This window comes from Megalobrama amblycephala, linkage group LG2, assembly GCF_018812025.1.
Source record: "Megalobrama amblycephala isolate DHTTF-2021 linkage group LG2, ASM1881202v1, whole genome shotgun sequence".
Taxonomy (NCBI): domain Eukaryota; kingdom Metazoa; phylum Chordata; class Actinopteri; order Cypriniformes; family Xenocyprididae; genus Megalobrama; species Megalobrama amblycephala.
The window spans coordinates 55,112,342-55,125,536 of NC_063045.1; the positions used below are offsets into that span (position 1 = coordinate 55,112,342).

Below are 13,195 nucleotides of genomic sequence, written 5' to 3' on the forward strand. Positions count from 1 at the left end.
TTAGAAGACCTCGATGTTGCAACAGAAACTATTGCCTCTGTCTTTTCCAGTACATTACACTCAGTTACTCCTTTGCATTTAAAAAAGATTAAGGAAATTAATCCAACGCCATGGTACAATGAGCACACTCAGGCCCTAAAGGCAGCAGCCAGAAAAATGGAGCGCAGCTGAAAGAAAACAAAACTAGAAGTTTTTTGCATTTCGTGGAGAGAGAGAATGATTGAGTACAGAAAGGCCTTAAAAACTGCTAGATCTGCCTATTTTTCAAAACCTTTAGAAGAAAATAAACACAACCCTAGGTATTTATTTGATACAGTGGCTAAATTAACAAGAAATAAAGCTTCAGCTTCTGATGTTTTCAAAGAGCAGAGCAGTAATGACTTTATGAACTTCTTCACTTGCAAGATTGACAATATTAGAGAGAAAATTATAACCATGCAACCGTCTACTACAGTATCGTGTCAGACAGTGCATTGTAGTGTCCCTGAGAAAAAAATTCAGTTCATTTACTGCTTTAGGAGAGGAAGAATCATCAAAATCAACAACATGTATGTTAGATCCTATACTGACTAAACTATTGAAAGAGATGCTTCCAGACGTCATAGATCCTCTTCTTAATATCATCAATTCATCTTTATCACTAGGATACATACCAAAAACTTTTAAGCTGGCTATTATTAAACCTCTTATTAAAAAAACACAACTTGATCCTAGAGAATTAGTAAATTACAGGCCGATCTCAAATCTCACTTTTCTGTCAAAAATACTAGAAAAGGCAGTATCATCACAACTATGTTCCTTTTTAGAAAGAAACAGTATCTGTGAGGATTTCCAGTCAGGATTTAGACCATACCATAGTACTGAGACTGCTCTCATTAGAGTTACTAATGATTAGCTCTTATCATCAGATCGTGGTTGTATATCTCTATTAGTGTTACTGGATCTTAGTGCTGCATTTGACACTATTGATCACAATATTCTTTTAAATAGACGCGGAAATTATGTTGGCATTAGTGGGATTGCATTGCCATGGTTCAAATCGTACTTATCTGACCGTTATCAGTTTGTAGTAGTAAATGAAGACATGTCATATTGATCACAAGTTCAATATGGAGTACCACAAGGCTCAGTACTAGGACTGTTGCTTTTCACTCTGTACATGCTACCCTTGGGAGATATCATTAGGAAGCATGGTGTTAGTTTTCATTGTTACGCTGATGATACTCAGCTTTATATTTCTTTGTGCCCTGACAAAACTTACCAATTCACAAAATTAACAGAATGCATAGCTGATATAAAAAATTGGATGACCAGTAATTTCCTACTACTAAAAACTTCTTCATGTAATAACCTAGAATACTGTCTAACACTTGATGGCTGCTCTGTTAAGTCTTCATCGTCACTTAGGAACTTGGGTGTGCTCTTTGATACCAATCTTTCATTTGAAGGGCATGTTTCTAGCATCTGTAAAACCGCATTCTTCCATCTTAAAAATATATCTAAACTATGACATATGCTCTCAATGAAAAATGCAGAACAGTTAGTTCATGCGTTCATGACCTCAAGGCTAGATTACTGTAACGCTCTACTGGGTGGTTGTTCTGCTCACCTGATAAATAAACTACAGCTCGTACAAAATGCAGCAGCTAGAGTTCTTACTAGAACTAGGAAGTATGACCATATTAGCCCAGTTCTGTCAACACTGCATTGGCTTCCTGTTAAACAGCGTATAGATTTTAAAATCTTGCTAATTACTTACAAAGCACTAAATGGTTTAGCTCACCAGTACCTGAGTGAGCTCTTAAAGCATTATAGTCATTCACGTCTATTGCGATCTCAGAATTCAGGGCAGCTGATAATACCTAGAATATCAAAATCAACCACAGGCAATAGATCCTTCTCCTATTTGGCACCTAAACTCTGGAACAATCTTCCTAGAATTGTTCGGGAAGCACACTCTGTCAGTTTAAATCTAGACTAAAAACGCATCTCTTTAAGCTGGTATACACATAACACATTATCAATTAATATTTTCAAATACATTAAAGGATTATTAGGCTGCATAAATTAGGTCAGCCGGAACCAGGAACACTTCCTATAACACCAGATGTACTCGTTACATCAGATGAAGAATGGCATCTACGCTAATATTAGTCTTTCTGTTTATCCCGAGGTTTACCATAGTCAACCGGATCCGGGCTGTATCCAGATGAGACCGAGGACCTGCGCCTTGACACGACCACAATGCAGCCCTGAGGTATCAGCAGAGTGTAAGTCAACTAGATCATCCATTGTGAAGGCCTCATTGACACGACAACCAGTGGCAAAGTTCCTCCTCAACAAACTGTCCATACCTGTGTGATGAATATGATCCTCAACTGGATGGAACTGGAATAAATACTTTGAATGTTGCGATCCTTTCGGACTTATGATAGCAACCTGAATCATAACAAAGCACTGTTCGCCAGAGGAGGACTGGCCCCCCGACTAAGGTTTCTCCCAAGGTTTTTTTCTCTATTTTAACACCTATTTGCCACCTGTTTGCCACCTGATGTCACCTGTTGGAGTTTCGGTTCGGACGGCATTAATGAGCCCTCAGACAGCCCCTGGGCCGCACCCATGGTCATGGTGCGAAAGAAAACGGGGGGGTGGTGCCCTTGTGTGGACTTTCTGACAACCATCCATAGCACTGGGTTGCGGTTGAACCCAGCCAAGTGTAACCTGTTCACCCACCAGACACAGTTTCTGGGGCACGTGGTTAGCAGGAGCAGGGTGGCTACCGATCCAACAAAAGTGGCCGTGGTGAGGGACTGGCCCCCACCAACCAACATCACTGAGCTGCGGAGCTTCTTGGGCCTGGCCTCCTATTACAGGAGATTCGTCAGAGACTTTGCAACCTTCGCCAGCCCCTTACGTCAGTTGATAAACAAGGGCCAGCGGTTTGAATGGTCTGAGGACTGTGCAGCAGCCTTCCGGCAGCTAAAAGCCACTCTCATTGATGCTCCTGTCCTGGCCTACCCTGACCCCAACCAACCATTCCTTGTGGACACTGATGCCAGTAACGTGGGGTTCTGGGTTGTACTCTTCCAGAAGAGGGAGAATGGAGAGCTTCAGTCGCCCAGAAAGAAAATACTGCATCATCTGGCGGGAGTTGCTAGCGGTGGTCCTGGCAGTCCGTCACTTCAGGCCCTACCTCCTGGGCACCACGTTCACACTGAGGACTGACCACGCTAGCCTCACCTGGATGCTGAACTTCCACTAGCCAGAGGGTCAGGTAGCAAGGTGGCTGGAGATCCTCCAGGAGTACTTTGAGGTTCAGCACTGACTGGGGCGCCAGCATGCTAATGCTGACGCCCTCTCCAGACATCCATGCTTAGCTGATGAATGTCGGTACTGCAGTCCCTAGGAAGAATGAAATATCAGTGGAGATGGGGACAGCAGTGGAGATGGGGAGCCATTTACCACTGAGCAATTGAGGCAACAACAGGTGAACGATCGAGTGCTGGCGAAGGTGAGGGGCTGGCTGGAGGCTCAAGCACGTCCAGACTGGCCAGCCATGTATTCCCAGGGTCCCGAGATCAAGGCGCTTTATTCTCAGTGGCTCAGCCTGGAGCTCCACTACGGCATGATCTACAGGCGGTGACAGGCCCTGAAATCCTGGTTCCCCATGCTTTGCGGCCGGAGGTCCTCCGTTGGGTTAATGGGGCAGCTGGAGCCAGCCACTTTGGAAACTCCAAGACAGTGCGGCGGCTGTGGCAGCAGTTCTACTGGCCTGGATGTCAGCAGGATGCAGAGCTGCACGTTCACTGCTGGATGTTTGCACACCGCAGAAGGGACCCAGCCAAAGCTCTCATGTGCCGTTGTAGCAGTACCTAGTCGGCGCGCCCATGGAGAGGATTGGGGTGGACATTTTGGGTCGGTTCCCCATCATGGAGGCCAGCAACCATTTTGTCCTGGTCACTATTTTACAAAGTGGCCAGACGCGTATGCGTGCCAGATCAGAGTGCTTCCACGTCAGCGCAGCGGCTAGTGGCTTTAATTTTTTATTTTTTTTTTAGGAACAGTAGGTCTTCAGATAAGAAATTGAATAATCAATTGTAAAAAAAAAAAAAAAAAAAAAAAAAAAACTGCATATTCCATGTATGAATTAAATATACTTTGATTCTTATTAAAGCTACAAAACTTATTCAGTCAAGAGCAGTGTGTGATTTTCTCTTTTTCTTTTGTTGTTTGATTCACATAGATACATAGATAGCATCAGATACTGTATATTAGGCTTTAAGATCAAATGTACAGATCCAATATACATGCAATTTATACGACTGACAGACCGCAACGGTTGAAGTTAAAAATCATCATTTGTGTTCTACTGAAGAAACAAAGTTTCTTATTTTACTAACTTATTTTTCATTAATATTATTTTAATCTTTTTTAATCACACTGCACATAATAAGAAAAAATATCAAAAATATATGTTTGATTCACATTGACAGACAGCATCAGGTACTGTATATTAGACTTTAAGATCAAATGTACAGATCCAATATACTTGCAATTTCTTTCCTAGCTGTTTATGTTCACTTAAGACATAACCGACAGTATTTATGTGAACCTTGTGTGTTTTTGACAGTTTAAGTGCAAAAAAAATCTTATAGACAAATAATAAACTTTTGTGATGATGAAGAACTGCAATGTCTCGTTAGCGTAACTGCAAAAGAGAACATCAAAAACAAAACAAACCCCTACATGTTAACATTAGAGTTTGTGCTTTATCAGTGGGGGAAAAATAATAAAATCAACCCCAACATTAAATTATTCATAATCTGTAAAAATATCCATGAGAGAGGAGGATGGCTCCAATATTTTAAGAGTTAAGATGTGTTTAACTGATATTTTAAACCAGCGATAAAATAAAGCATAGATAAGAGGATTTAGACTTGAGTTAACATACATAGTCCATATTAAAAATGTTATTGTGGCAGACGAGATTACCGTAGTCCCTGTTACAGACAATATAGTGAATGGAATATAGCAAAGCAGATAAGCTGTCACAATGATTCCTAAAGTCATTGCAGCCTTTCTCTCAGATTTCCTCCTCACTGAACCTTCCATTACACATTTACCACCCTTCATCAGGGAGTTTAAAAGTTTTATTTGCTGATGTGCAACATAAAATATCCTCAAATATAAAGTTATAATCAGGGTACAAGGTAACACAAATGAAAAGAACAGGTCTGTGAATGTCCATGAAAAACTTACTACTAAATAGCACTTTCCATAGCACATGTCTTTTCTTTGGGAACTTTCAAAATATCTGCCACTTATTAAATAGCCAATGTTGTAGGTAGAGGAGAAAAACCAGCAGAGACAGATGCTTATTAAGGTTTTAGTTGTGGTTATTTTCTGTGGGTACAGTAAAGGGTGACACACAGCCACATAACGATCAACAGCAACTAAAACTAAATTACAAATAGATGTTGAGATAAGCAGTCCCATGATTATCATAAACAGGTCACACAAAGTGTCTCCAAAGTACCAGCATGTCTCAATCAGTTTAATGGCTTCTGTGGGCATCACAATAAGTCCAACAAGCAGGTCAGCCACAGCCAGAGAGAGAATTATCAGGTTGGTTGGAGTGTGAAGCTTCTTGAAGTGAGAGATGGAGATGATCACCAGCAGGTTCACAAACACAGTCCATGCTGACAGCAATGAAAAAAACACATACATGAAATTGTATTCATATATGGAGCGTTTTCCCTTGATACATGATGAGTTGATGGCAGGAAAGCAGTATTGAGTCTCATGATCCTCTGTCTCATAGGCCATGAGTGAGTCTCGTCCTGTTAGGAGTTTGTTCTGCTCTCCTTACTGTCCTTTCATTTATACAGTGTCTGGATCAGACTGACCAACCCATCTACCGCCCACTCTGATGCTGCATAATGACATAATTATTCTGAACTTTGGCAGTACAATTGCTGATCATAAGAGACAAATGGGAGACATGAAATTGTTTTTACGTGATTCTATATCCACACCAATAGGTGTCAGTAGAAATATCATCACTATTTTTTTTTTTCCCAGACAGGATCACAATCAAAATTTTATCACAATTAGCACATTTTTAAGTTGGGTTTTAAAAGTATTCGCAACTTACTGAATAGTACAGCCAAACTAATATTTTATCCATTTAGTCCAAAGTGAGGATGGGCGATATGACCAATTTTACTTCACTTTATTTTATTTCATTATTTTATATATGTGATTAAAAATAAGAATAAAGATAAAAAATCAACAACAGCATGGCTTTACATTTTTCAGGCACATTAGGTCTTCAGGTAAGAAATTGAATAATCAAATGTAAAAAATAAATAAAGAAATAAATAAATAAAATAAAACTGCATATTCCATGTATGAATTAAATATACTTTAATTCTTATTAAAGCTACAAAACTTATTCTTTTGTTGTTTGATTCACATAGATACATAGATAGCATCAGATACTGTATATTAGGCTTTAAGATCAAATGTACAGATCCAATATACATGCAATTTATACGACTGACAGACCGCAACGGTTGAAGTTAAAAATCATAATTTGTGTTCTACTGAAGAAACAAAGTTTCTTATTTTCCTAACTTATTTTTCATTAATATTATTTTAATCCTTTTTAATCACACTGCACATAATAAGAAAAAATATCAAGCATTTTCCTTGACAATATTAAAATTTTAAGCACAATTCAAAGCATTTCCGAACTTTCAAAACTGTACAATCCTATACATCTGGGGTATGATGAAGGTGAGTAAAACAATGAAAGAAATGTTCATGTTTGGTTGAAGTACACCTTTAATTAATGGCTACAAAATAATCAATAAATACACTTGGCATACACACAAAGAAGGACTACAAACCCCCCTGAGAAAATAATGTCATCAGAGTGGGCGGTAGATGGATTGGTTGGTTTCATCCAGACACTGTATAAATGAAAGGACAGTAAGGAGAGCAGAACAAACTCCTAACAGGAGGAGACTCACTCATGGCCTATGAGACAGAGAAACATGAGACTCAATACTGCTTTCTTGCCATCAACTCATCATGTATCAAAGGAAAACGCTCCAGATATGAATACAATATCATTTATCTGTTCATATCATTGCTTTCAGCATGGACTATGTAAGAAATTGTAGTCTGCCTCGACCCAGATTCCACTCCAAAGTATATTTTAGAATGAGCTCATCCCCAAAATGGCTTAATTATCATAGAGAAGAAGAAAGTCAACTGGTATAGTGTTTATGTACCATTTGGTTGATCAAATCCTGAGCAAATGGTTATCAATTGTAGAATGGGAATGGGTGTGGGACACAGAGAACCATCTCAGACAATGAGGTGTCACAACTTCATTAACATACAGACCACAGCTGGTAAAACATGAGAAACTACATTTACATGAAGAGTGCTAAACTGTAACAGGATAAAAGGTTTGAGATTTGGATGTTCTGGGTTCATTCCGACTCCGTTGAACCCAAGGTGCTATGTGTACTTTGTCACAGCTACGCTGCAATAAACTTCTTCATAGGGATCTTCAACGTCCATATCATCTTTTCCTACAACTGTGTTTCTGAACCTGCTAGTGATGATCTCCATCTCTCACTTCAAGAAGCTTCACACTCCAACCAACCTGCTCATTCTCTCTCTGGCTGTGGCCGACCTGCTTTTTGGACTTATTGTGAATCCCATAGAGGGCATCAAACAAATTGAGATGTGTTGGTACTTTGGAGACACTTACTGTGGAATATTTGCAATTACAGTTAGGTTGCTTCTTTCTTCATCTCTCAGTAATTTGGTTTTAATTGCTGTTGATCATTATGTGGCTGTGTGTAACCCTTTACTGTACCCACAGAAAATATGTATTGTCATGAATAGTCTTGCTTGGACATTCACTGATTTGACCTTTTTATTCCTATTTCCTTGTGTAGTGATCATCTCTGTATATTTGAGGATATTTTATGTTGTACAATGGCAAGTGAAAGTTATAAACTCTCTGATGAAGGGTGGTAAATGTGTAATGGAAGGGTCAGCAAGAAGGAAATCTGAGAGTAAAGCTGCTCTGACATTAGGAATCATTGTGACAGTTTATCTGTTCTCTTACAGAAACCACTGCAGTCTCTTCTACTACAATGACTTTCTAATATGGACTATGTATGTTAGTTGTGGTCTGAATCCTCTTATCTATGCTTTATTTTACAGCTGGTTTAAAATATCAGTTAAACACATCCTAACTCTTAAAATATTTCAGCCAGCATCATCTCTGATGGAAATATTTACAGATTGTCATTCATGATTGTAGCAGTGGGATTGTGGTAGTGGGGGTTGATATTTTTTTTTTTTTTGCACTTAGAGGACGACCTCTAATTCCCGTCTCTTAAAGGTGCTAAAGAGGATGTTTTGTTTTATACATTTTTGCAATATTACTTGAAACTGTCTTTACTAACTGATAAAAGACTATTTATTAGGTGCACTGAAAGAAATAATATTAATATACATCATCTGTGCACAAGGTAGGGCCTTAAAAACATCAGCCAATCGTTTACGCGATCATCGCCTTCTGGCTTGTCAATCACTGCCATGACGATCCATGTGAGAGACGCACGGCTGCGCGCTCCAGTAACTTTCCACACTCTACAGGCACCACATGCAATGTTTTTGTCAGGAGACAGGAGTAACAACTGCAGATTATGAGTTACCTGCGATGAGTCCGACATAATGAATCCACTAACACGACACAGCGAATGCCGGTGGTAAACACTCGTGTTCCAATACTCGTGCACGAGTTTTGGGAGGCGTTCCCTCGAAATGAGCTGTGAAGGAGGGGGGTTGTTCTTACACATGTGCTTATTTAAAAAACTCACTAACAGTCTTTGGTTTCTCAGTCGACGAAAAGATCCTCTTTAGCACCGTTAAAATACACAAATACTGCTATTAGGGCATATGTGATATGTTTTCACATGTTCAGGTACAAGAATGAGCCATACGATTCAACAAACTACATTAACTCATTATTAAAGGCATAGTTCACACCCCCCCAAAAAAGTCTGTCATCATTTACTCACCCTCATGTCTGATGTTAGACAGAATGACCATTCACTTTCATTGTCCATAAAAAAAGATGCAATGAACATAAATGGTGACTAAGGTTGCCAATATCTCTTCTGTGAGATAAGAAAGCATCACATCTTTGACTTCAGCTTTTATTTATTTATATAGCATATATGCTTTATAGTAATAGTTAAAACATACTTATATAAAAAGGTTTACCATGCCTAGCAAATGAAGGCATGACGACACACTCTTAGACACACACCCTCACACAACTGTACAAATGAGATAAGTATAGAAGAAAAATTGAGAGCTCAGGCATGGCAGCCATCATAACTGAGGGCTCAGGCATGTCAGCCATTTTGACTGAGGGCTCAGATGTGGCAGCAATCTTGTGAAGAGACTCAGGCATGGCAGGCATGATGTGAAGAGACTCAGACTTGGCAGGCATGACATGAACAGTCTCTGACTGGGCAGGCATGACATGAACAGTCTTTGGCTGGGCAGACATGATGTGAACAGTCTCTGGCTGGGTAAGCATGACGTGAATAGTCCCTGGCTTGGTGGATACTGTGGAATTGCAGGGCCCCTCATCAACAAAACCCACAGTAAATAATGAGCCGCACAACAAAGCATTGTCTATATACTCTGCTAAGGAAAAACATTTTTTTTTCCCCCCAGGTAGCTGTGAACATATGGGTTCATTCAGACCCATATGAAAAATGTCCTTTAGGGCAATATCATTGAATTCTACCTGGCAGCACATTCCACAAAATTCCTCCACATAGTCCTTGATGGCGTAGCAGGCTGACTGCTTGGTTCATTGTGCAAAGTTAAGTATTCTGTAAGAGATCCACTGGAGGCAAGCTTGAAGAACTCAAATGTAGCTTTATTTATTTCCAACATGAATCAAAACATAACATAAACAAAGACTAGGCTTGACTTGGCTTGACTTGGCTTGGCTTTCCTTGGCTTAGCTTGGCTTGGCATGAAGCATATAACACAAAACTTACCAAAAGTGGTTACATGGACAACACTTGACAAAGAACAAGACAAACATGATGGCTTAAATACACACAGACTAGTGACTAACAAGTACCACCTGTGCACACTCAAACCAACTAAACAGGGGAGCACACAGCAGGATCACATGACTAGAACTTGACAAACAAGGGAAGCACATGGCAAACAGGAACATGAAACATGACAATGACTATATACAAAATAAGAGAAATGAAACTATATACATGAAACAAAACCCATCACCATCCACGACAGTAACATGCTGTACTGTCGCCAAATACAGTTCACGAGTTCACACTTGCAAATAAGTCAGATAAATAAATAGTATGCGTATTTGCCGTGCTGTCCGAGGAGAGGGCTCCGAGCTCGGTATTTGGCCCGAACCCAGAGTACTCCCCCCGTATTCTGGTTAAGGAAATAACCAGGCGCGTGTGAGATTGGTTAGGAAGATAACTATGCGAGAGTGAGGAGATGGGGTGGTGGAGGGATGCTGAAGAACTGTCGAGGAACATGGGTGAGTTGACTGTGTATTTATAATGGTCTCCACTTATGCTGATTGGGTAGACTTGTTGATTACTTATTGCTGACAGCTGGTCAGAATGACGTGATGATTGAGAGGATCATTTGAAAGTGCTCCTCCCGAATTTTGTTAATGAAACATTATTTCACGAGTTCACACTTGCAAATAAGTCAGATAAATAAATAGTATGCGTATTTGGCGTGCTGTCCAAGGAGAGGGCTCCGAGCTCGGTATTTGGCCCAAACCCAGAGTACTCCCCCCAAAAATTTGCCACTGACTCGGGACAGCAGCCAGAAAATGAAGTTGATAACCCCCAAAATTTGCAGAATGTGAACATGGTCGCCTATGGCAAGCTCCTGCCAGAGCGGTGGCTGTGGATCGAGACTTGGATGGAACAGAGCTCCTGCAGGAGCAGGGCAGGCGATGCTGCCATCCAATAAGCTGGTTGGATAGAGAATGAGCTCCTGCTGGGGAGGTGGCGATGAAACGCCTGTGATGGAGGAACTGAACTTCAGAATTGCTTTCCAATCATCCAGTGAATTGGTTGTACAGGGAATTGGATTCCTGTGGGAGCGGAAGAGATGATCCTGCTGAGACAATGTACGGTGTAGCGGAGCTCCTGTGGGAGCGAAGTAGATGACACTGCTGCGGCAGTGGAGCAAGTTGCATGGCGTGACGGAGCTCCTGCGGGAGCGAAGTGGATGACACTGCTGCGGCAGTGGAGCAAGTTGCATGGCGTGACGGAGCTCCTGCGGGAGCGAAGTGGATGACGCTGCTGCGGCAGTGGAGCAAGTTTGCATGACGTGACGGAGCTCCTGCGGGAGCGAAGTGGATGACGCTGCTGCGGCAGTGGAGCAAGTTTGCATGGCATGATGGAGCTCCTGCTGGAGCAAAGAAGATGACACTGCTGCGGCACTGGAGCGGGTTTGAACTGATAAAAGGAACTCCTGCAGAGTGGAGTAGATGGCCACTGCGACAGTGGACCAGACTTTCAACTTGCTTTCAACTATCCAATGAGCAAGTAGGACGGTGAGCCGAGCTCCTGTGAGCAGAGTAGATTACACTGCTGCGGCAGTTGAGCAAACTTGCTTTTCGACTTGCTTTCAACTGTCCTTAGGGTGAGTTTGGACAGAGAACTGACCTCCTGTGGGAACAGAGGAGGTCAGTGCACTGCTGCGGTGAAAGAATGAGGTGGGCTACTGGGTAGATGCTGCTACTGGGTAGATGCTGATGCGCAGAGGAGGTAAAATTGCTTCCATTGTTTAGTGGACTGGTGATGTTAATTGGAGAGGATGCGGTGAGCCAGTAGGTTTGGGCTTTAGCTGATGAGGGTTTGTTGAGCTTTTTTGATGTGGAAACGATTGGAGTGGATATAGCTCTTGTAGGCTTCTGACGACCAGCGACCTAGTGCTTGAATCTGGTGTTGGGAAAGGCCTTTCTGAGCAGCTGTAGTTGCTGCACCTATGCGAAATGAATGGCTAGAATAGTTGGCTGCTGGGATGCCAGATTGAATCAATACGGCCTTGAGGTGTTTCTGGAACCAGAAACGTGTGATGGGGTGGTTGGAGTCATCTGTGAAGAGTGGGTCAGATGGGAATTTGGCCTGCGAGCTCCTGAAATGGAGGTAAGCTAAAAGGGATTGGTATGGCTGGATTGGTGATGAGAGGTTGAAAATGTAGATAAAATGGCCTTTCCTTGTTTGATCTGTTTTGCTTTGTTTGATGAAATAAGAGATGGTATCATCATCTAGCACTGATAAATGTGAAATTGTCGGGTGGACCTTTGGATTAAAGTTGGATGTGATAGTGAGCTCTGAGCATCTGAGAAACCCGAAGAAAGCCAATATGAACATTGCATCCAGTGTGTGGGCAGTATTGATAGAGTGGTAGCCTCGGCGGAGAGTGGTGATACATTTGGTGAGTATGTCTAGTGTTATTGGTTGTCTGGCGTCTGGGCAGGTGGGTTGGGTTTTTTGGATGCCTTTAATCAACATAGATGTCTGTGAATTGGCTATTTCTGATGAGGGTGAACCAAAAATGAGTTTGTGAAAAAACTGAATTCCGCTTAGATAACCCTTGATGGAGCTGGCTTGGAGGTTCTTAATCCTGTTGAGATAGGATATGAATGAAGTGATGGTGAGCAGTGAAAAATCCGGAAATAGCAGGCTGTATGTGGAGTGGAAAGACATAAAACATTTCCAAGCAGTTAGGTAGGATTGGAGGGTTCTGGGGGAAACGGCTTGGATAATGGAATTAAGAGAGGCGTCCAGCAGGGGTTTCAATGGGTGGTTTAAGGGAACATCAATTCTGAATAGTGAGGTACTGGGGTTGGAAATGGGTCCGCCTCTGGTGCCAGCAATCTGAATTTCTGGAAAGCAAAACGGGAGAGAGCATCAGCTATTTGATTTTTTGCTCCAGGAACATGTTTTGCAGTTATGAAGAATTGATCACAAGCTGAAATCCAAATGAGGCGTCTTAGGAGAGGCATTAGTGCGGGGGAGTGAGAACGGCCTTTGTTAATGCAATGCACGGTTGCTTCGTTGTCACAGTGTACTAA

The 13,195-nt window shown here is 41.5% G+C and overlaps 1 pseudogene; it reads right to left on the reverse strand.

Annotated features, from left to right (window-relative positions):
* Positions 1–4,623: 4,623 nt before the first annotated feature.
* On the reverse strand, positions 4,624–5,880 carry LOC125262963 (annotated as a pseudogene).
* Positions 5,881–13,195: the final 7,315 nt, after the last annotated feature.